At 48.0% G+C, this 19548-nt stretch overlaps 6 non-coding genes across 6 annotated transcripts; 3 read left to right on the top strand and 3 right to left on the bottom strand.

The window, feature by feature from the left end:
• Positions 1-3627: 3627 nt before the first annotated feature.
• On the top strand, positions 3628-3715 carry trnay-gua (transfer RNA tyrosine (anticodon GUA)). The gene is given in 2 exon segments: positions 3628-3664; positions 3680-3715. It is a non-coding gene; the product is annotated as a tRNA-Tyr (tRNA).
• Positions 3716-3816: 101 nt separating this feature from the next.
• Positions 3817-3888, bottom strand: trnae-cuc (transfer RNA glutamic acid (anticodon CUC)). The gene has a single exon. It is a non-coding gene; the product is annotated as a tRNA-Glu (tRNA).
• A 10286-nt stretch (positions 3889-14174) lies between these two features.
• On the top strand, positions 14175-14262 carry trnay-gua (transfer RNA tyrosine (anticodon GUA)). Its single transcript is given in 2 exon segments — positions 14175-14211; positions 14227-14262. It is a non-coding gene; the product is annotated as a tRNA-Tyr (tRNA).
• Positions 14263-14366: 104 nt separating this feature from the next.
• trnae-cuc (transfer RNA glutamic acid (anticodon CUC)) lies at positions 14367-14438 on the bottom strand. The gene has a single exon. It is a non-coding gene; the product is annotated as a tRNA-Glu (tRNA).
• Positions 14439-18548: 4110 nt separating this feature from the next.
• trnay-gua (transfer RNA tyrosine (anticodon GUA)) lies at positions 18549-18636 on the top strand. Its single transcript is given in 2 exon segments — positions 18549-18585; positions 18601-18636. It is a non-coding gene; the product is annotated as a tRNA-Tyr (tRNA).
• A 103-nt stretch (positions 18637-18739) lies between these two features.
• On the bottom strand, positions 18740-18811 carry trnae-cuc (transfer RNA glutamic acid (anticodon CUC)). Its single transcript has one exon. It is a non-coding gene; the product is annotated as a tRNA-Glu (tRNA).
• Positions 18812-19548: the final 737 nt, after the last annotated feature.

Here is a 19548-nt window from a genome sequence, read left to right as displayed (position 1 = left end):
CTCTTCCCACACTGTGAGCAGTGATATGGTTTCTCTACTGATTGAATGCACTGGTGTGTTTGGAGAGCACTCTGGTGAGTAAAACACTTCCCACACTGTGAGCAGCGATTATGGTTTCTCTCCTGTGTGAATGCTCTGGTGTGTTTGGAGATGACTCTGCTGAGAAAAACTCTTCCCACACTGTGAGCAGTGAAACGGCTTCTTTCCTTTGTGAATGCTCTGGTGTGTTTGGAGAGCACTCTGCAGAGTAAAACTCTTTCCACACTGTGAGCAGTGATACAGTTTCTCTCCTGTGTGAATGCACTGGTGTTGTTGGAGATGACTCTGATGAGTAAAACCGTTATACATGCATCTAGAAATAATTAAGGTGGGTGGAGCACAGAAGCACGGCAGGCCAGAACTGAGCTCGGAAAAAACCTTTTATTTTAGCTTTTAAGCTTTACATTTATTCTCCCACACACGCACGCACGCACACACAGACAGACACACAAGTGTCCAGGTTGGGGGAGAGCCCCCTTCCTCTGCTCTCCCTCTCCTCTTATGGGGCGCGGTCACTGGGGAAGACACACAAACACAGGTTAATTCCCGTCAGGTGCAGTGATTCTGCCACTTACCTTCCCTGACTCTGACCTCCATTCACAGACCGACGCTTGACCACGCCCCTGCTGCCACATACCCCCACCGCCCGACTCAGGCCGGGGAGCCGTCCGTCCTGCAGCTGACTCCCCACCCCCTTGACGGGAGAGGAAATCCGCCACGACCATCTGCGCCCCCTGGCCTGTGGACCACCTCGAACTTAAATGGCTGGAGTGCCAGATTCCAACGGGTGATCCGCGCGTTGGCATCCTTCATGAGTTGGAGCCACTGCATGGGGCGCATGGTCTGGCCAGAGGGTGAAAGGGCACCCCAGCAGGTAGTAGCGGGAGGCGAGGACCAACCACTTGATGGCGGGGCATTCCTTTTCTATGGTGCTGTATCTGCCCTCGCGCACCGACAGCTTCCGGCTGATGTACAGCACTGGACAGTCCTCCCCCTCCACCTCCTGGGACAGAACAGCCCCCAGCCCTCTGTCCGAAGCATCCGTCTGCAAAACAAAGGGGAGAGAAAAGTCAGGGGAGTGTAACAGTGGCCCCCCACACAATGCAGCCTTTACCTTAGAGAAAGCCTGCTGGCATTGCTCCGTCCACTGGACCGGATCTGGTGCCCCCTTTTTAGTTAGATCAGTCAGTGTGCTGGTGTATGCTGACTCACCAAGCCCATGAGATTTTACACTTGCATATGTGCTTTTCATGTATAAAAGCACCATAAAAACATCAGGGGTCGTCGGGCTTGGGTTGCACACACCCCTCTAGAGTCTTAAATTTCAGATTTTTTTTTTCGGAAATGTTTTTTTTCTCCGGGGCGCATGTGCTGTCAAGGCTCGGGCTCTCGAGGCCAGGGCTCTCGAGGCCAGAGCTGACAAGGCCTTTGAAATAGTGGTGCAAGTGTACAGAGAACCTACAAAAACCATCAGAAAGGGTTCTACACACCCCTGCACAGTGTTAGCCAACAAAGAATATGAATATGATTTATGAATATGATTTTTTTTTCAGATAATCAAAATTTTTTCCCCAGCGCATGCTACCGATGCAAGTATCAATGCTGAGAAGTCCAAGTGTCCAATTGGTCAAAGTGGCCAGAAAAAAAGTGGTTCATGTTGACAGAAAACTCACAAAAAACATCATTGTCATTAAATAAATCCCAGCTCACACAAGTCGGGAAGTTCAGCATACTTGCTGACCAAGTATGTACAGTGTCAGCCCAAAAATAATAAGATTTTTTTTTTAACATTGTCATTTAATAAATCTAAGATCACTCAAGTTGGGAAGGTCAGCATACTTGCTGACCAAACCAGGGAGAAGCTGAAGTGGCCCTGCATTACCTGCTGTGACCATCATATGGCAATAAATCTAAGTTCACTTAAGTCGGGAAGGTCAGCACCATTGCTGACCATTCCAGGGAAGAAGCTGAGGTGGCCCTGCATTACCTGCTCTGACCACCAGATGGCAATAATGGGATATATTGGCCTCCAGTGAGGTTTTGCAGGCAGACTCGTGTACCAGAGAGCCCAAAACAAAGGAAGGGCCATTAAGAAGGATAAAGAGCTGTGGGGGGGTTGGGGTGCAGCCTGGGTTAGGAAGTTGGGTTGCAGTTCCATGGCCTGATTAGATAAAAAATGTTGAAAAATGGAATTAAAAGTTAAATCTATCCCAAAGCATCCAAACTTGGTATATGAATATTGGCCAGTATACAGGTGCTACTCAGTGGGTCCAAGGTTGGGATGCTTTCAGCAAAGTTTTGGCCACAACTGTGACTGTCTCTCATGGCAGAGAACAGCAAACTTATGGTTAGTTCCGTGTATTCTAATGTCTTTTTATTTTCTGTATTTCCTGGTAGTCCTCTCTTTCCCAATCCTCTCTCTCTCTCTCTCTCTCTCTCTCTCTCTCTCTTTGATGATGATTTAGTCCTGACTTTTTTTACCATGGGCAGAAAAATGGCAAAGTCCCACAGTTTAGAAAAATGGCAAAGTCCCACAGTTCAGAAAAATGACAATGTCCCACTGCTCAGTTTTACCATGGGCATCAGGCAGAAAAATGACAAAATCCCACAGTTCAGAAAAATGGCAGAGTCCCACAGTTCTGAAAAATGACAAATTGCCACAGTTCAGAAAAATGACAATGTCCCACTGCTCAGTTTTACCATGGGCATCAGGCGGAAAAATGACAAAATCCCACAGTTCAGAAAAATGGCAAAATCCCACTGCTCAGTTTTACAATCACACAAACCTTCTTTACTGAGCTAGGACAATAATTGAAGATCTGACTGTGGAAACAACAGTGGCGATGATAGTGATACGCGGTCACGTGGTTCCTCAGCCGCAAAAAGAAAAACAAAACAAAAACACGAGTCAGCATTTCAAATTTAAGTAACTTCATTACCAGCATGAGCAGAGATCAATTTTCAGATCTTTTTTTTTTTGAGAATATCTAGAAGCAATTACACTGTACGGCCACACGATGTCATTAAAGTACCAACAAGCTTTTCCTGCCCTTGCACTTTGCCCTGACTGAGCAATTCTCTTCATCCTCTCGTCTCTGTGAAGGCCACTGGTAAATTGGTGAGGACAAGCCTACAACGTTTGAATAAATCCATTTGATTAAATCAGAATAGGAAATAAAGCCTCAAGGGCCGGAATACTAAAAATGAATACTGTTTTAATAGAACCTGGAGTTCGACTGGAGTTTTGTGTACGGAGTATCACAGTCATCGTCAACACAACTTCTCTGGAGTTTGCTTTCACATTTGCCAAAATGCCCGAAACACACAAGATCCATTCATTTGTTTCTGTTCTTTTGAAGCTGAGCATTTCATCAGCCTTAAAAGACTGAAGAGAAATCACTATTTATAATAGATTTTCTAAATTATTTCATTGCGTTGCGTAGTGCGGGTGCACATAATTTGGTAGGTTAAGCCAGCTTGTGCAAAACAAGTTTTGGCACAAAACAATATATATGAAGTATATTAAAAGCAAGCGCTGTTGGAGATGTTGCTTGATGGCTCACTCAGCAGAAACAAGCTTCAGGGTACCCTTCGATAGCTCAGTTGGAAGAGCGGAGGACTGTAGTTGCTTGTGATGGCCATCCTTAGGTCGCTGGTTCGAATCCGGCTCGAAGGAAGCGTTTGTTCCGACAGAGAGTCTGATGCTATTTTAGTAATAATAATGGGGAGGTGGGGGTTAAAAAAAAACACACACACACACACCCCAAGCCAAGACTTTTCCCTGACCGGGAATCGAACCCAGGCCGCGGCGGTGAGAGCGCCGAATCCTAGCCACTAGACCACCAGGGAGTGACCAGAGGCAAACGGGAATGCCCACAGGACCTATGAGGACCAGCTGTGGCTGGGTGTAATACCTTTGAGGTGCCATGTACTGTCTGGGCAAAGTACCTCTGCGGTCCTCGAGTGGCTTGGGGCGGTACCTTTGTGAACCTGTCGTCACGTCTGTGTCCGGTACCTTACAAGCTTCTCGTGGCCAGGGGCAGTTCCTCCGAGGCCCTCCGGTGGATGTCCCTCTGGTGCTTCTCAAGGCTGAGTGCAGTACTTTTGGCTGGGCACAGTACCTTTGGGGCATCTGCAAAAATAAGGCAAATTTTAACTTACATCTTCACAAATTATTCTCTGGGATAGGATTCTGTCGTTTTTACAAGTTTGACTGAGCTTGACATCTCGCCCAATGTTATTGCAGTTTTTCTGGCAGGTTGCTCCTTTTGATGCCAGCTTATTGTGCTGATACTACAAGGAGCAAACAAATGTGAATTTAGTGATATTCATTCACCAAGGCAGGTAACTCTTGCTAAGTTGCATAACAGTTTACTACTGACTGTATGTCCTCATCTCACCCTCAAATTTGACCTTAATTTACTCAAATTCACTCTTGACTGTATGTCTGTAGCTAACGCTCAAAGAACCCAACTGGAACATTGTCATCAGGTTTTCCAAAGTTTTCTTGCATTGCAGTAGTAAGGGGAACTTTAATACAACCAAAAGGGAACGCTCTCCAAAAGCTCTCCCGAGGTTCCCACTTTACAAACATTAGGAGAAAGTTAGGAGAAAGATCCATCAACCAAAACATGCAAACAAAAACTGCCATTATACATGCATCTAGAAATAGTTAAGGTGGGTGGAGCACAGAAGCACGGCAGGCCAGAACTGAGCTCGGGAAAAACCTTTTATTTTAGCTTTTAAGCTTTACATTTATTCTCCCACACAGGCACGCACGCACACACAGACACACACACAAGTGTTCAGGTTGGGGGAGAGTCCCCCTCCCTCTGCTCTCCCTCTCCTCTTATGGGGCGCGGTCACTGGGGAAGACACACAAACACAGGTTAATTCCCGTCAGGTGCAGTGATTCTGCCACTTACCTTCCCTGACTCCGACCTCCATTCACAGACCGACGCTTGACCACGCCCCTGCTGCCACATACCCCCACCGCCCGACTCAGGCCGGGGAGCCATCCGTCCTGCAGCTGACTCCCCACCCCCTTGACGGGAGAGGAAATCCGCCACGACCATCTGCGCCCCCCGGCCTGTGGACCACCTCGAACTTAAATGGCTGGAGTGCCAGATGCCAACGGGTGATCCGCGCGTTGGCATCCTTCATGAGTTGGAGCCACTGCATGGGGCGCATGGTCTGGCCAGAGGGTGAAAGGGCACCCCAGCAGGTAGTAGCGGGGGGCGAGGACCACCCACTTGATGGCGGGGCATTCCTTTTCTATGGTGCTGTATCTGCCCTCGCGCACCGACAGCTTCCGGCTGATGTACAGCACTGGACAGTCCTCCCCCTCCACCTCCTGGGACAGAACAGCCCCCAGCCCTCTGTCCGACGCATCCGTCTGCAAAACAAAGGGGAGAGAAAAGTCAGGGGAGTGTAACAGTGGCCCCCCCACACAATGCAGCCTTTACCTTAGAGAAAGCCTGCTGGCATTGCTCCGTCCACTGGACCGGATCTGGTGCCCCCTTTTTAGTTAGATCAGTCAGTGTGCTGGTGTATGCTGACTCACCAAGCCCATGAGATTTTACACTTGCATATGTGCTTTTCATGTATAAAAGCACCATAAAAACATCAGGGGTCATCGGGCTTGGGTTCCACACACCTCTCTAGAGTCTTAAATTTCAGATTTTTTTTTTTCGGAAATGTTTTTTTTCTCCGCGGCGCATATGCTGTCAAGGCTCGGGCTCTCGAGGCCAGGGCTCTCGAGGCCAGAGCTGACAAGGCCTTTGAAATAGTGGTGCAAGTGGACAGAGAACCTACAAAAACCATCAGAAAGGGTTCTACACACCCCTGCACAGTGTTAGCCAACAAAGAATATGAATATGATTTATGAATATGATTTTTTTTCAGATAATCAAAATTTTTTCCCCAGCGCATGCTACCGATGCAAGTACCAATACTGAGAAGTCCAAGTGTCCAATTGGTCAAAGTGGCCAGAAAAAAAGTGGTTCATGTTGACAGAAAACTCACAAAAAACATCGTCATTAAATAAATCCCAGCTCACACAAGTCGGGAAGTTCAGCATACTTGCTGACCAAGTATGTACAGTGTCAGCCCAAAAATAATAAGATTTTTTTTTTTTAACATTGTCATTTAATAAATCTAAGATCACTCAAGTTGGGAAGGTCAGCATACTTGCTGACCATACCAGGGAGAAGCTGAAGTGGCCCTGCATTACCTGCTGTGACCATCATATGGCAATAAATCTAAGTTCACTTAAGTCGGGAAGGTCAGCACCATTGCTGACCATTCCAGGGAAGAAACTGAGGTGGCCGTGCATTAACTGCTCTGACCACCAGATGGCAATAATGGGATATATTGGCCTCCAGTGAGGTTTTGCAGGCAGACCCGTGTACCAGAGAGCCCAAAACAAAGGAAGGGCCATTAAGAAGGACAAAGAGCTGTGGGGGGTTGGGTTGCAGCCTGGGTTAGGAAGTTGGGTTGCAGTTCCATGGCCTGATTAGATAAAAAATGTTGAAAAATGGAATTAAAAGTTAAATCTATCCCAAAGCATCCAAACTTGGTATATGAATATTGGCCAGTATACAGGTGCTCCTCAGTGGGTCCAAGGTTGGGATGCTTTCAGCAAAGTTTTGGCCACAACTGTGACAGTCTCTCTTGGCAGAGAACAGCAAACTTATGGTTAGTTCCGTGTAATCTAATGTCTTTTTATTTTCTGTATTTCCTGGTAGTCCTCTCTCTCTCAATCCTCTCTCTCTCTCTCTCTCTCTCTCTCTTTGATGATGATTTAGTCCTGACTTTTTTTACCATGGGCAGAAAAATGGCAAAGTCCCACAGTTCAGAAAAATGACAATGTCCCACTGCTCAGTTTTACCATGGGCATCAGGCGGAAATATGACAACATCCCACAGTTCAGAAAAATGGCAGAGTCCCACAGTTCAGAAAAATGACAAATTCCCACAGTTCAGAAAAATGACAATGTCCCACTGCTCAGTTTTACCATGGGCATCAGGCGGAAAAATGACAAAATCCCACAGTTCAGAAAAATGGCAAAGTCCCACTGCTCAGTTTTACAATCACACAAACCTTCTTTACTGAGCTAGGACAATAATTGTAGATGTTAGGGTTTTGCTGGGATTCGAACCTGGTTCGTTGGTGTGATAATCCAGCAAACCCCCACTAGGCCACCAGGGGGATGACTCAAATGCAGAGGCGTGAGGCGGAAGTAGAAAAAGAATCAAAAGGTTTATTTAAACTATATACACTATATACAGGGCAAAACAAAAGACAAAAAAAAACCAAAGAGTATAATCCAAAAGAAAAGCAAAGTGCAAAAATTCAAAAGCTAAGAAGATCAAAAAACACAGTACAAAGGAAACTGGAGATAAACATAACAGCACAAAGACTCCGTGACAAGAGGACTGAACTCAGGGGTATAAATAGACAAACTAATTAAGGACACAGGTGAAGATAATTAGGCAATTAACACAAACACAAAACACAGGAACAGTGGCGGCCTCTAGAGGCCAAAATAAACACGACATGAAAAGGAAATAACAGCGGCCTCTAGAGGCCAAAACAGTCCTAGTCCTAACAGGACCCCCCCCTCTAGGAGCGTCTCCTGACGTTCCCAGGGCGATCCGGATGGGCCGAATGGAAGTCCCGACATAGTTCTTTATCAAGGACATCCCGAGCAGGAACCCAGCAGCGCTCCTCAGGACCATAGCCCTCCCAGTCCACCAGATATTGCAACCCGCCGCGGACCCGGCGGGAGTCAAGCAGGTGATTCACAGTGAACACAGTCTGCCCCTGGAAGATGCGGGGGGGTGGGGGGTTCCTAGGGGCAGGGGCATACGTAGACGTCAGTACGGGCCGTAACAGGGAAACATGGAAAGTGGGGTTGATCCTCAGAGTCCGGGGCAACTGGAGCCGGTAGGAGACAGGGTTCACCCTGCGCACCACCTTGAAGGGGCCAATGTAGCGAGGAGCAAGCTTGCGGTTCTCCACCCGCAGTGGAAGGTCCTTAGTGGACAGCCAAACACGCTGCCCAGGGCGGAAAGCGTGTGCAGGTCTTCTATGGCGGTTGGCCTGAGTCTGGTTGGTTCTGGAGGTCTGTATGAGGGTCTTCCTGACCTTGCTCCAGGTCTTGCGACACCGTCTCACATATTGGTTGACCGAGGGCACCCCCGCGTCCTCCTCCTGGTCCGGGAACAGAGGTGGCTGGAACCCGAATTGGCACTGGAATGGCGACAGCTTGGTGGCCGATGATTGCAGGGTGTTGTGGGCGTACTCCGCCCATGGCAGCCAGGTGCTCCACGATGTCGGGTTATCCATAGCCAGGCCTCGCAGGGTGGTTTCCAGGTCCTGGTTGAGCCTCTCCGTCTGACCATTGGACTGTGGGTGAAACCCAGAGGAGAGGCTGGCAGTGGCTCCGATGACCTTGCAGAACCCGTGCCACACTCGGGAGGAGAACTGGGGCCCTCGGTCTGAGACGATGTCCTGTGGAAGACCAAAGACTCGGAAGACATGATTAAACAAAAGTTTCGCAGTTTCAAGAGCAGAGGGGAGTTTGCACAGTGGTATGAAGCGGCAGGCCTTGGAGAATCTGTCAACTAAGACCAAAATGACCGTGTTACCTTGTGACTCAGGGAGACCCGTGATAAAGTCGACTGCCACGTGGGACCAGGGACGCCGGGGAATGGTCAGAGGATGCAGGAGACCCTGGGGACGCTGTCGTGGGTTCTTGGTTCTGGTGCAAACCTCACAGGACAGGACAAATGACCTTACTTCCTTCTCCATGTTAGGCCACCAGAAGCGTCTTTTCAGGAAGTCCAGGGTCCTCCGAGCTCCCGGGTGGGCGGTGAGAGGGGAAGAGTGACCCCACTGGAGAACCTTGGCCCGGGCTTGATGTGGGACGTACAAGAGGCCTGGTGGCCCCGTCCCAGGACCGGGGTCCTGGCGTTGGGCTCGTCGGACAGCCTCCTCAATACCCCAGCGGACAGGGGCCACAATCCGGGACACAGGGATAATAGGCCCGACTTCATTCTCCCTGTTAGTGGCAGAGAACAGTCTGGACAGTGCGTCAGGTTTGGTGTTCTTGGAGCCGGGGCGGTATGAGAGGGTGAAGTCAAACCGACTGAAAAACAGGGCCCACCTAGCCTGTCGAGGGTTCAGTCTCTTGGCTTGCTGGAGGTACTCCAGGTTCTTGTGGTCAGTCCAAACCAGGAATGGATGTTGTGCTCCCTCCAGCCAGTGCCTCCACTCCTCAAGGGCCAGTTTGACCGCTAGCAGTTCTCGATCCCCCACATCGTACCGGGACTCAGCAGGACTCAGGCGGTGGGAGAAGTAAGCGCAGGGGTGCAGCTTTCCTTCCGAACGTTGAGAGAGCACCGCGCCGACACCACTGTCCGAGGCGTCCACCTCCACGATGAATGGTTGGGAGGTGTCCGGGAGAACCAGAATGGGTGCCGTGCAGAAGCGGTCCTTGAGGTCTTTGAATGCCTTTTCTGCCTGAGGAGACCAGCCATAAGATCCACCTGTCCCTTTGGTGAGGTCTGACATGGGTGCTGCCACAGAACTGAAGTTCCTGATGAACTTGCGGTAGAAGTTAGCGAATCCTAAGAACCGCTGAACCTCCTTAACGGACTTGGGAGTAGGCCAATCCCGGACGGCCAGGGTCTTGGCAGGGTCCATTTGGAGTTGGCCTGTCCGTACAATAAATCCCAGAAAGGAGACCTCGGGAACATGAAATTCGCATTTCTGGGCCTTGGCGAACAGATTGTTCTGTAGCAGCCTCTGGAGAACCTGGCGGACATGGTGGCGGTGCTCCTGCACGGTCTTGGAAAAGATAAGGATGTCGTCGAGGTAGACAAAAACGTATAGGTTAATCATGTCCCTTAAGACGTCGTTGATTAGGGCCTGAAAAACAGCTGGTGCGTTGGTGAGTCCGAAGGGCATCACCTGGTATTCGTAGTGCCCAGACGGGGTGTTAAAGGCAGTCTTCCACTCGTCTCCCTGTCGGATACGGATGAGGTGGTATGCGTTCCGTAGGTCCAACTTGGTGAAGACGGTGGCGCCTTGGAGCAGGTCGAAAGCTGTGGACATCAGCGGAAGGGGATATCGGTTGCGCACAGTGATCTTATTCAGGCCCCTGTAATCAATACATGGTCGGAGCCCCCCATCCTTCTTGCCGACAAAGAAGAAGCCGGCTCCAGCAGGTGAAGTGGAGGGTCGAATAAACCCAGAGACCAGGGCATCTTTGAGGTATTCCTCCATGGCCTTGCGTTCTGGCTGAGAGAGTGAAAACAGTCTGCCACGAGGAGGGGTAGTCCCAGGGAGCAAGTCGATGGCACAGTCGTAGGCCCGGTGCGGAGGAAGAACGGCGGCCCTGCTCTTGCTGAATACCTCCTTGAGATCCCAGTACTCTGTGGGAACTTGAGATAACTCGGTGAGATCAGGGGGCTCGGCAGGAGACACAGGAGAGCTAGAGAGCAGACAAGAGGCATGGCATGCAGGGCCCCATTCCACAACCTGGCTTGTTACCCAGTCTATGCGAGGGTTGTGGCGAGTAAGCCAAGGAAGGCCTAGAATAACTGGGAACTCAGGTGAAGGAATCAGGTGCAGGGATATTTCTTCCTTGTGACCTTGAGACTGGAGGAAAACTGGAGAAGTAACTTGGGTGACTCTTCCATCACCTAACGCTTGGCCATCGAGGGCAGACACAGACAGTGGGACTTCAAGAGGTGCAGTCGGAATATTGATGCTTTGGGCGAAGTGAATATCCATAAAGTTCCCAGCCGCCCCTGAGTCTATCAAAGCTTGACAAGAGTGGACTGACTCACCCCAGGAGATGGAGACCGGGATGTAGATTCCTTGGCCAGGGAGTCCGGGAGAGAGGGTAGGCCCCGTCACAACCCTCCCTCGGCTGGACGGGGCGGTCCTTTTCCCAAGAGTTCGGGACATGATGTTCGGAAGTGACCAGGCTTGCCACAGTAGATGCAGCACTTGTCCCTCCTTCTGCGCTCCCTCTCAGATGCGGAGAGGCGAGTACGACCCACTTGCATGGGTTCTGGACAGTCACTGAAGGAGGTAGACGGTCTCCAGGTAGAGGTAGGGAGGCTGGGGGGGCTCAAGGCTTGGTGGCGTTCTCTCATCCTGTTGTCCAGACGAATAGCATGTGAGATGAGGGTTTCGAGGTCACTTGGGCATCCAATAGAGGCCAGACCGTCCTTGATGGGGTCAGACAGACCATGGTGGAAGGCTGACACCAGGGCAGTCTCGTTCCATCCACTTACTGCTGCGAGTGTTCGGAACGAGATGGCGTAATCTGCGACGCTTCCTCCTTGCCGGATGGACATGAGCTTTCGGGCTGCGTCGGTACTGATGTCTGCCTGATCGAAGACCCGAAGCATCTCTTCAGAAAACAGCTGGAAATCAAAGCACTCAGGTCCCTGTCTTTGCCAGATAGCAGTAGCCCAGGCTCGCGCCTTACCAGCTAATAAGGTGATCACAAAGGCAATCTTGCGGCGATCCGTAGTGTAGGTGGTAGGCTGAAGCTCAAAGGTGAGTTGACACTGGGTAAGGAACTCTCGGCACTCACTGTGCTTGCCGTCATACCTCTGTGGTGCAGGAAGGCTGGGTTCGCGAGGTGAAGAAGGCAGCATTGCAGGAGGCACTGGATCAGGAGTGGGAGCTGGATCAGGAGCAGGAACTGGATCAGGAGCAGGAACTGGATCAGGAGCAGGAACTGGATCAGGAGCAGGAACTGGATCAGGAGCAGGAACTGGATCAGGAGCAGGAACTGGATCAGGAGCAGGAACTGGATCAGGAGCAGGAGATGCAGGCAGAGATGTCAGCTGTGCCAGGGTTTTCCCAATTTGCTGAAGCAGTTCCTCGTGGCGAGCGAGGGCCTCACGTTGGCTGGTGAGCGTACGTCCATGAGCGTCCATGGTCGCTCCGAAGCGTGTCAAAGCTGCCATAATTCCCTGAAGGTTGGTCGGGTAGACAGTTGAAGCAGCCTCTGCTGAGTCAGTCATGACGGAGTCTTTCTGTTAGGGTTTTGCTGGGATTCGAACCTGGTTCGTTGGTGTGATAATCCAGCAAACCCCCACTAGGCCACCAGGGGGATGACTCAAATGCAGAGGCGTGAGGCGGAAGTAGAAAAAGAATCAAAAGGTTTATTTAAACTATATACACTATATACAGGGCAAAACAAAAGACAAAAAAAAACCAAAGAGTATAATCCAAAAGAAAAGCAAAGTGCAAAAATTCAAAAGCTAAGAAGATCAAAAAACACAGTACAAAGGAAACTGGAGATAAACATAACAGCACAAAGACTCCGTGACAAGAGGACTGAACTCAGGGGTATAAATAGACAAACTAATTAAGGACACAGGTGAAGATAATTAGGCAATTAACACAAACACAAAACACAGGAACAGTGGCGGCCTCTAGAGGCCAAAATAAACACGACATGAAAAGGAAATAACAGCGGCCTCTAGAGGCCAAAACAGTCCTAGTCCTAACAGTAGATCTGACTGTGGAAACAACAGTGGCGATGATCAGTGATGAGAATAACGGCGTTAGAAATAATGGCGTTACTAACGGCGTTACTTTTTTTAGTAACGAGTAATCTAACTAATTACTTTTTACATCGTTATAAGGCCGTTCCCGTTACTTACAATAAAATACTATGCGTTACTTTATTAAAGCTGTTCTCATCTGGCACGCTGCTCATTCAGCCTTTCTTTACTCTGCTTTCGTGTGGGGCGGGGAGACACGAGACAACGGCACAGTAAGCCAATCAGAGAAGATTTGGACAACATACATAGGTAGGCCACGCCTACTGCACTACTGCGTGGTCTTTCAATCGGAAGACCCAGCGATGGCGAGCGGTCAGCCCAACACTGCGCTTTCACACTGGAAATACAGCCATTACTTTTCATTACTTGAAATAAAAGGCAAGAGTGTTTATGTGCAATGCACATTATGTCGAGGAACAAAGCGTTTGTCCTTGTCAGTGGCCAGTAATTAGTAACATAATTTTAATAACTACAAAAATATATTACATTTGATAGATGTCTTATCTCACATTGTCCCACAAAAATATTAATATAGTGTAGATAACATTACTAATTGGTTCTGTTAAGTGTCCATTTCAGTCAGTAAACACATTTAACATTCACTTTTATTATGATTACACTAATTGAATTTGATTTTTTTTGAGGGGGAACAAAATGTAACGGAATAATTACTTTCCCTGGTAATTAGTTACTTTCATGACAAAGTAACTCCGTTACTAACTCAGTTACTTTTTGGGAAAAGTAACTAGTAACTATAACTAATTCCTTTTTGAAAGTAACGTGCCCAACACTGGCGATGATAGTGATACGCGGTCACGTGGTTCCTCAGCCGCAAAAAGAAAAACAAAACAAAAACACGAGTCAGCATTTCAAATTTAAGTAACTTCATTACCAGCATGAGCAGAGATCAATTTTCAGATCTTTTTTTTTGAGAATATCTAGAAGCAATTACACTGTACGGCCACACGATGTCATTAAAGTACCAACAAGCTTTTCCTGCCCTTGCACTTTGCCCTGACTGAGCAATTCTCTTCATCCTCTCGTCTCGGTGAAGGCCACTGGTAAATTGGTGAGGACAAGCCTACAACGTTTGAATAAATCCATTTGATTAAATCAGAATAGGAAATAAAGCCTCAAGGTCCGGAATACTAAAAATGAATACTGTTTTAATCGAACCTGGAGTTCGACTGGAGTTTTGTGTACGGAGTATCACAGTCATCGTCAACACAACTTCTCTGGAGTTTGCTTTCACATTTGCCAAAATGCCCGAAACACACAAGATCCATTCATTTGTTTCTGTTCTTTTGAAGCTGAGCATTTCATCAGCCTTAAAAGACTGAAGAGAAATCACTATTTATAATAGATTTTCTAAATTATTTCATTGCGTTGCGTATTGCGGGTGCACATAATTTGGTAGGTTAAGCCAGCTTGTGCAAAACAAGTTTTGGCACAAAACAATATATATGAAGTATATTAAAAGCAAGCGCTGTTGGAGATGTTGCTTGATGGCTCACTCAGCAGAAACAAGCTTCAGGGTACCCTTCGATAGCTCAGTTGGAAGAGCGGAGGACTGTAGTTGCTTGCGATGGCCATCCTTAGGTCGCTGGTTCGAATCCGGCTCGAAGGAAGTGTTTGTTCCGACAGAGAGTCTGATGCTATTTTAGTAATAATAATGGGGAGGTGGGGGTTAAAAAAAAAAAACACACACACACACACCCCAAGCCAAGACTTTTCCCTGACCGGGAATCGAACCCAGGCCGCGGCGGTGAGAGCGCCGAATCCTAGCCACTAGACCACCAGGGAGTGACCAGAGGCAAACGGGAATGCCCACAGGACCTATGAGGACCAGCTGTGGCTGGGTGTAATACCTTTGAGGTGCCATGTACTGTCTGGGCAAAGTACCTCTGCGGTCCTCGAGTGGCTTGGGGCGGTACCTTTGTGAACCTGTCGTCACGTCTGTGTCCGGTACCTTACAAGCTTCTCGTGGCCGGGGGCAGTTCCTCCGAGGCCCTCCGGTGGATGTCCCTCTGGTGCTTCTCAAGGCTGAGTGCAGTACTTTTGGCTGGGCACAGTACCTTTGGGGCATCTGCAAAAATAAGGCAAATTTTAACTTACATCTTCACAAATTATTCTCTGGGATAGGATTCTGTCGTTTTTACAAGTTTGACTGACCTTGACATCTCGCCCAATGTTATTGCAGTTTTTCTGGCAGGTTGCTCCTTTTGATGCCAGCTTATTGTGCTGATACTACAAGGAGCAAACAAATGTGAATTTAGTGATATTCATTCACCAAGGCAGGTAACTCTTGCTAAGTTGCATAACAGTTTACTACTGACTGTATGTCCTCATCTCACCCTCAAATTTGACCTTAATTTACTCAAATTCACTCTTGACTGTATGTCTGTAGCTAACGCTCAAAGAACCCAACTGGAACATTGTCATCAGGTTTTCCAAAGTTTTCTTGCATTGCAGTAGTAAGGGGAACTTTAATACAACCAGAAGGGAACGTTCTCCAAAAGCTCTCCCGAGGTTCCCACTTTACAAACGTTAGGAGAAAGATCCATCAACCAAAACATGCAAACAAAAACTGCCGTTATACATGCATCTAGAAATAGTTAAGGTGGGTGGAGCACAGAAGCATGGCATGCCAGAACTGAGCTCGGAAAAAACCTTTTATTTTAGCTTTTAAGCTTTACATTTATTCTCCCACACAGGCACGCACGCACACACAGACACACACACAAGTGTTCAGGTTGGGGGAGAGTCCCCCTCCCTCTGCTCTCCCTCTCCTCTTATGGGGCGCGGTCACTGGGGAAGACACACAAACACAGGTTAATTCCCGTCAGGTGCAGTGATTCTGCCACTTACCTTCCCTGACTCCGACCTCCATTCACAGACCGACGCTTGACCACGCCCCTGCTGCCACATACCCCCACCGCCCGACTCAGGCCGGGGAGCCATCCGTCCTGCAGCTGACTCCCCACCCCCTTGACGGGAGAGGAAATCCGCCACGACCATCTGCGCCCCCCGGCCTGTGGACCACCTCGAACTTAAATGGCTGGAGTGCCAGATGCCAACGGGTGATCCGCGCGTTGGCATCCTTCATGAGTTGGAGCCACTGCATGGGGCGCATGGTCTGGCCAGAGGGTGAAAGGGCACCCCAGCAGGTAGTAGCGGGGGGCGAGGACCACCCACTTGATGGCGGGGCATTCCTTTTCTATGGTGCTGTATCTGCCCTCGCGCACCGACAGCTTCCGGCTGATGTACAGCACTGGACAGTCCTCCCCCTCCACCTCCTGGGACAGAACAGCCCCCAGCCCTCTGTCCGACGCATCCGTCTGCAAAACAAAGGGGAGAGAAAAGTCAGGGGAGTGTAACAGTGGCCCCCCCACACAATGCAGCCTTTACCTTAGAGAAAGCCTGCTGGCATTGCTCCGTCCACTGGACCGGATCTGGTGCCCCCTTTTTAGTTAGATCAGTCAGTGTGCTGGTGTATGCTGACTCACCAAGCCCATGAGATTTTACACTTGCATATGTGCTTTTCATGTATAAAAGCACCATAAAAACATCAGGGGTCGTCGGGCTTGGGTTCCACACACCTCTCTAGAGTCTTAAATTTCAGATTTTTTTTTTCGGAAATGTTTTTTTTCTCCGCGGCGCATATGCTGTCAAGGCTCGGGCCCTCGAGGCCAGGGCTCTCGAGGCCAGAGCTGACAAGGCCTTTGAAATAGTGGTGCAAGTGGACAGAGAACCTACAAAAACCATCAGAAAGGGTTCTACACACCCCTGCACAGTGTTAGCCAACAAAGAATATGAATATGATTTATGAATATGATTTTTTTTCAGATAATCAAAATTTTTTCCCCAGCGCATGCTACCGATGCAAGTACCAATACTGAGAAGTCCAAGTGTCCAATTGGTCAAAGTGGCCAGAAAAAAAGTGGTTCATGTTGACAGAAAACTCACAAAAAACATCGTCATTAAATAAATCCCAGCTCACACAAGTCGGGAAGTTCAGCATACTTGCTGACCAAGTATGTACAGTGTCAGCCCAAAAATAATAAGATTTTTTTTTTTAACATTGTCATTTAATAAATCTAAGATCACTCAAGTTGGGAAGGTCAGCATACTTGCTGACCATACCAGGGAGAAGCTGAAGTGGCCCTGCATTACCTGCTGTGACCATCATATGGCAATAAATCTAAGTTCACTTAAGTCGGGAAGGTCAGCACCATTGCTGACCATTCCAGGGAAGAAACTGAGGTGGCCGTGCATTAACTGCTCTGACCACCAGATGGCAATAATGGGATATATTGGCCTCCAGTGAGGTTTTGCAGGCAGACCCGTGTACCAGAGAGCCCAAAACAAAGGAAGGGCCATTAAGAAGGACAAAGAGCTGTGGGGGGTTGGGTTGCAGCCTGGGTTAGGAAGTTGGGTTGCAGTTCCATGGCCTGATTAGATAAAAAATGTTGAAAAATGGAATTAAAAGTTAAATCTATCCCAAAGCATCCAAACTTGGTATATGAATATTGGCCAGTATACACGTGCTCCTCAGTGGGTCCAAGGTTGGGATGCTTTCAGCAAAGTTTTGGCCACAACTGTGACTGTCTCTCTTGGCAGAGAACAGCAAACTTATGGTTAGTTCCGTGCAATCTAATGTCTTTTTATTTTCTGTATTTCCTGGTAGTCCTCTCTCTCTCAATCCTCTCTCTCTCTCTCTCTCTCTCTTTGATGATGATTTAGTCCTGACTTTTTTTACCATGGGCAGAAAAATGGCAAAGTCCCACAGTTCAGAAAAATGACAATGTCCCACTGCTCAGTTTTACCATGGGCATCAGGCGGAAATATGACAACATCCCACAGTTCAGAAAAATGGCAGAGTCCCACAGTTCAGAAAAATGACAAATTCCCACAGTTCAGAAAAATGACAATGTCCCACTGCTCAGTTTTACCATGGGCATCAAGCGGAAAAATGACAAATTCCCACAGTTCAGAAAAATGACAATGTCCCACTGCTCAGTTTTACCATGGGCATCAGGCGGAAAAATGACAAAATCCCACAGTTCAGAAAAATGGCAAAGTCCCACTGCTCAGTTTTACAATCACACAAACCTTCTTTACTGAGCTAGGACAATAATTGTAGATCTGACTGTGGAAACAACAGTGGCGATGATAGTGATACGCGGTCACGTGGTTCCTCAGCCGCAAAAAGAAAAACAAATCAAAAACACGAGTCAGCATTTCAAATTTAAGTAACTTCATTACCAGCATGAGCAGAGATCAATTTTCAGATCTTCTTTTTTTGAGAATATCTAGAAGCAATTACACTGTTCGGCCACACGATGTCATTAAAGTACCAACAAGCTTTTCCTGCCCTTGCACTTTGCCCTGACTGAGCAATTCTCTTCATCCTCTCGTCTCGGTGAAGGCCACTGGTAAATTGGTGAGGACAAGCCTACAACGTTTGAATAAATCCATTTGATTAAATCAGAATAGGAAATAAAGCCTCAAGGTCCGGAATACTAAAAATGAATACTGTTTTAATCGAACCTGGAGTTCGACTGGAGTTTTGTGTACGGAGTATCACAGTCATAGTCAACACAACTTCTCTGGAGTTTGCTTTCACATTTGCCAAAATGCCCGAAACACACAAGATCCATTCATTTGTTTCTGTTGTTTTGAAGCTGAGCTTTTCATCAGCCTTAAAAGACTGAAGAGAAATCACTATTTATAATAGATTTTCTAAATTATTTCAATGCGTTGCGTATTGCGGGTGCACATAATTTGGTAGGTTAAGCCAGCTTGTGCAAAACAAGTTTTGGCACAAAACAATATATATGCAGTATATTAAAAGCAAGCGCTGTTGGAGATGTTGCTTGATGGCTCACTCAGCAGAAACAAGCTTCAGGGTACCCTTCGATAGCTCAGTTGGAAGAGCAGAGGACTGTAGTTGCCTGCGATGGCCATCCTTAGGTTGCTGGTTCGAATCCGGCTCGAAGGAAGCGTTTGTTATGACAGAGAGTCTGATGCTATTTTAGTAATAATAATGGGGAGGTGGGGGTTAAAAAAAAAAAAACACACACACACCCCCCAAGCCAAGACTTTTCCCTGACCGGGAATCGAACCCAGGCCGCGGCGGTGAGAGCGCTGAATCTTAGCCACTAGACCACCAGGGAGTGACCAGAGGCAAACGGGAATGCCCACAGGACCTATGAGGACCAGCTGTGGCTGGGTGTAATACCTTTGAGGTGCCATGTACTGTCTGGGCAAAGTACCTCTGCGGTCCTCGAGTGGCTTGGGGCGGTACCTTTGTGAACCTGTCGTCACGTCTGTGTCCGGTACCTTACAAGCTTCTCGTGGCTGGGGGCAGTTCCTCCGAGGCCCTCCGGTGGATGTCCCTCTGGTGCTTCTCAAGGCTGAGTGCAGTACTTTTGGCTGGGCACAGTACCTTTGGGGCATCTGCAAAAATAAGGCAAATTTTAACTTACATCTTCACAAATTATTCTCTGGGATAGGATTCTGTCGTTTTTACAAGTTTGACTGACCTTGACATCTCGCCCAATGTTATTGCAGTTTTTCTGGCAGGTTGCTCCTTTTGATGCCAGCTTATTGTGCTGATACTACAAGGAGCAAACAAATGTGAATTTAGTGATATTCATTCACCAAGGCAGGTAACTCTTGCTAAGTTGCATAACAGTTTACTACTGACTGTATGTCCTCATCTCACCCTCAAATTTGACCTTAATTTACTCAAATTCACTCTTGACTGTATGTCTGTAGCTAACGCTCAAAGAACCCAACTGGAACATTGTCATCAGGTTTTCCAAAGTTTTCTTGCATTGCAGTAGTAAGGGGAACTTTAATACAACCAAAAGGGAACGTTCTCCAAAAGCTCTCCCGAGGTTCCCACTTT

Source organism: Neoarius graeffei, chromosome 18, assembly GCF_027579695.1.
Source record: "Neoarius graeffei isolate fNeoGra1 chromosome 18, fNeoGra1.pri, whole genome shotgun sequence".
Classification (NCBI taxonomy): Eukaryota; Metazoa; Chordata; class Actinopteri; order Siluriformes; family Ariidae; genus Neoarius; species Neoarius graeffei.
This window is presented reverse-complemented; position numbering and strand designations above follow the sequence as displayed.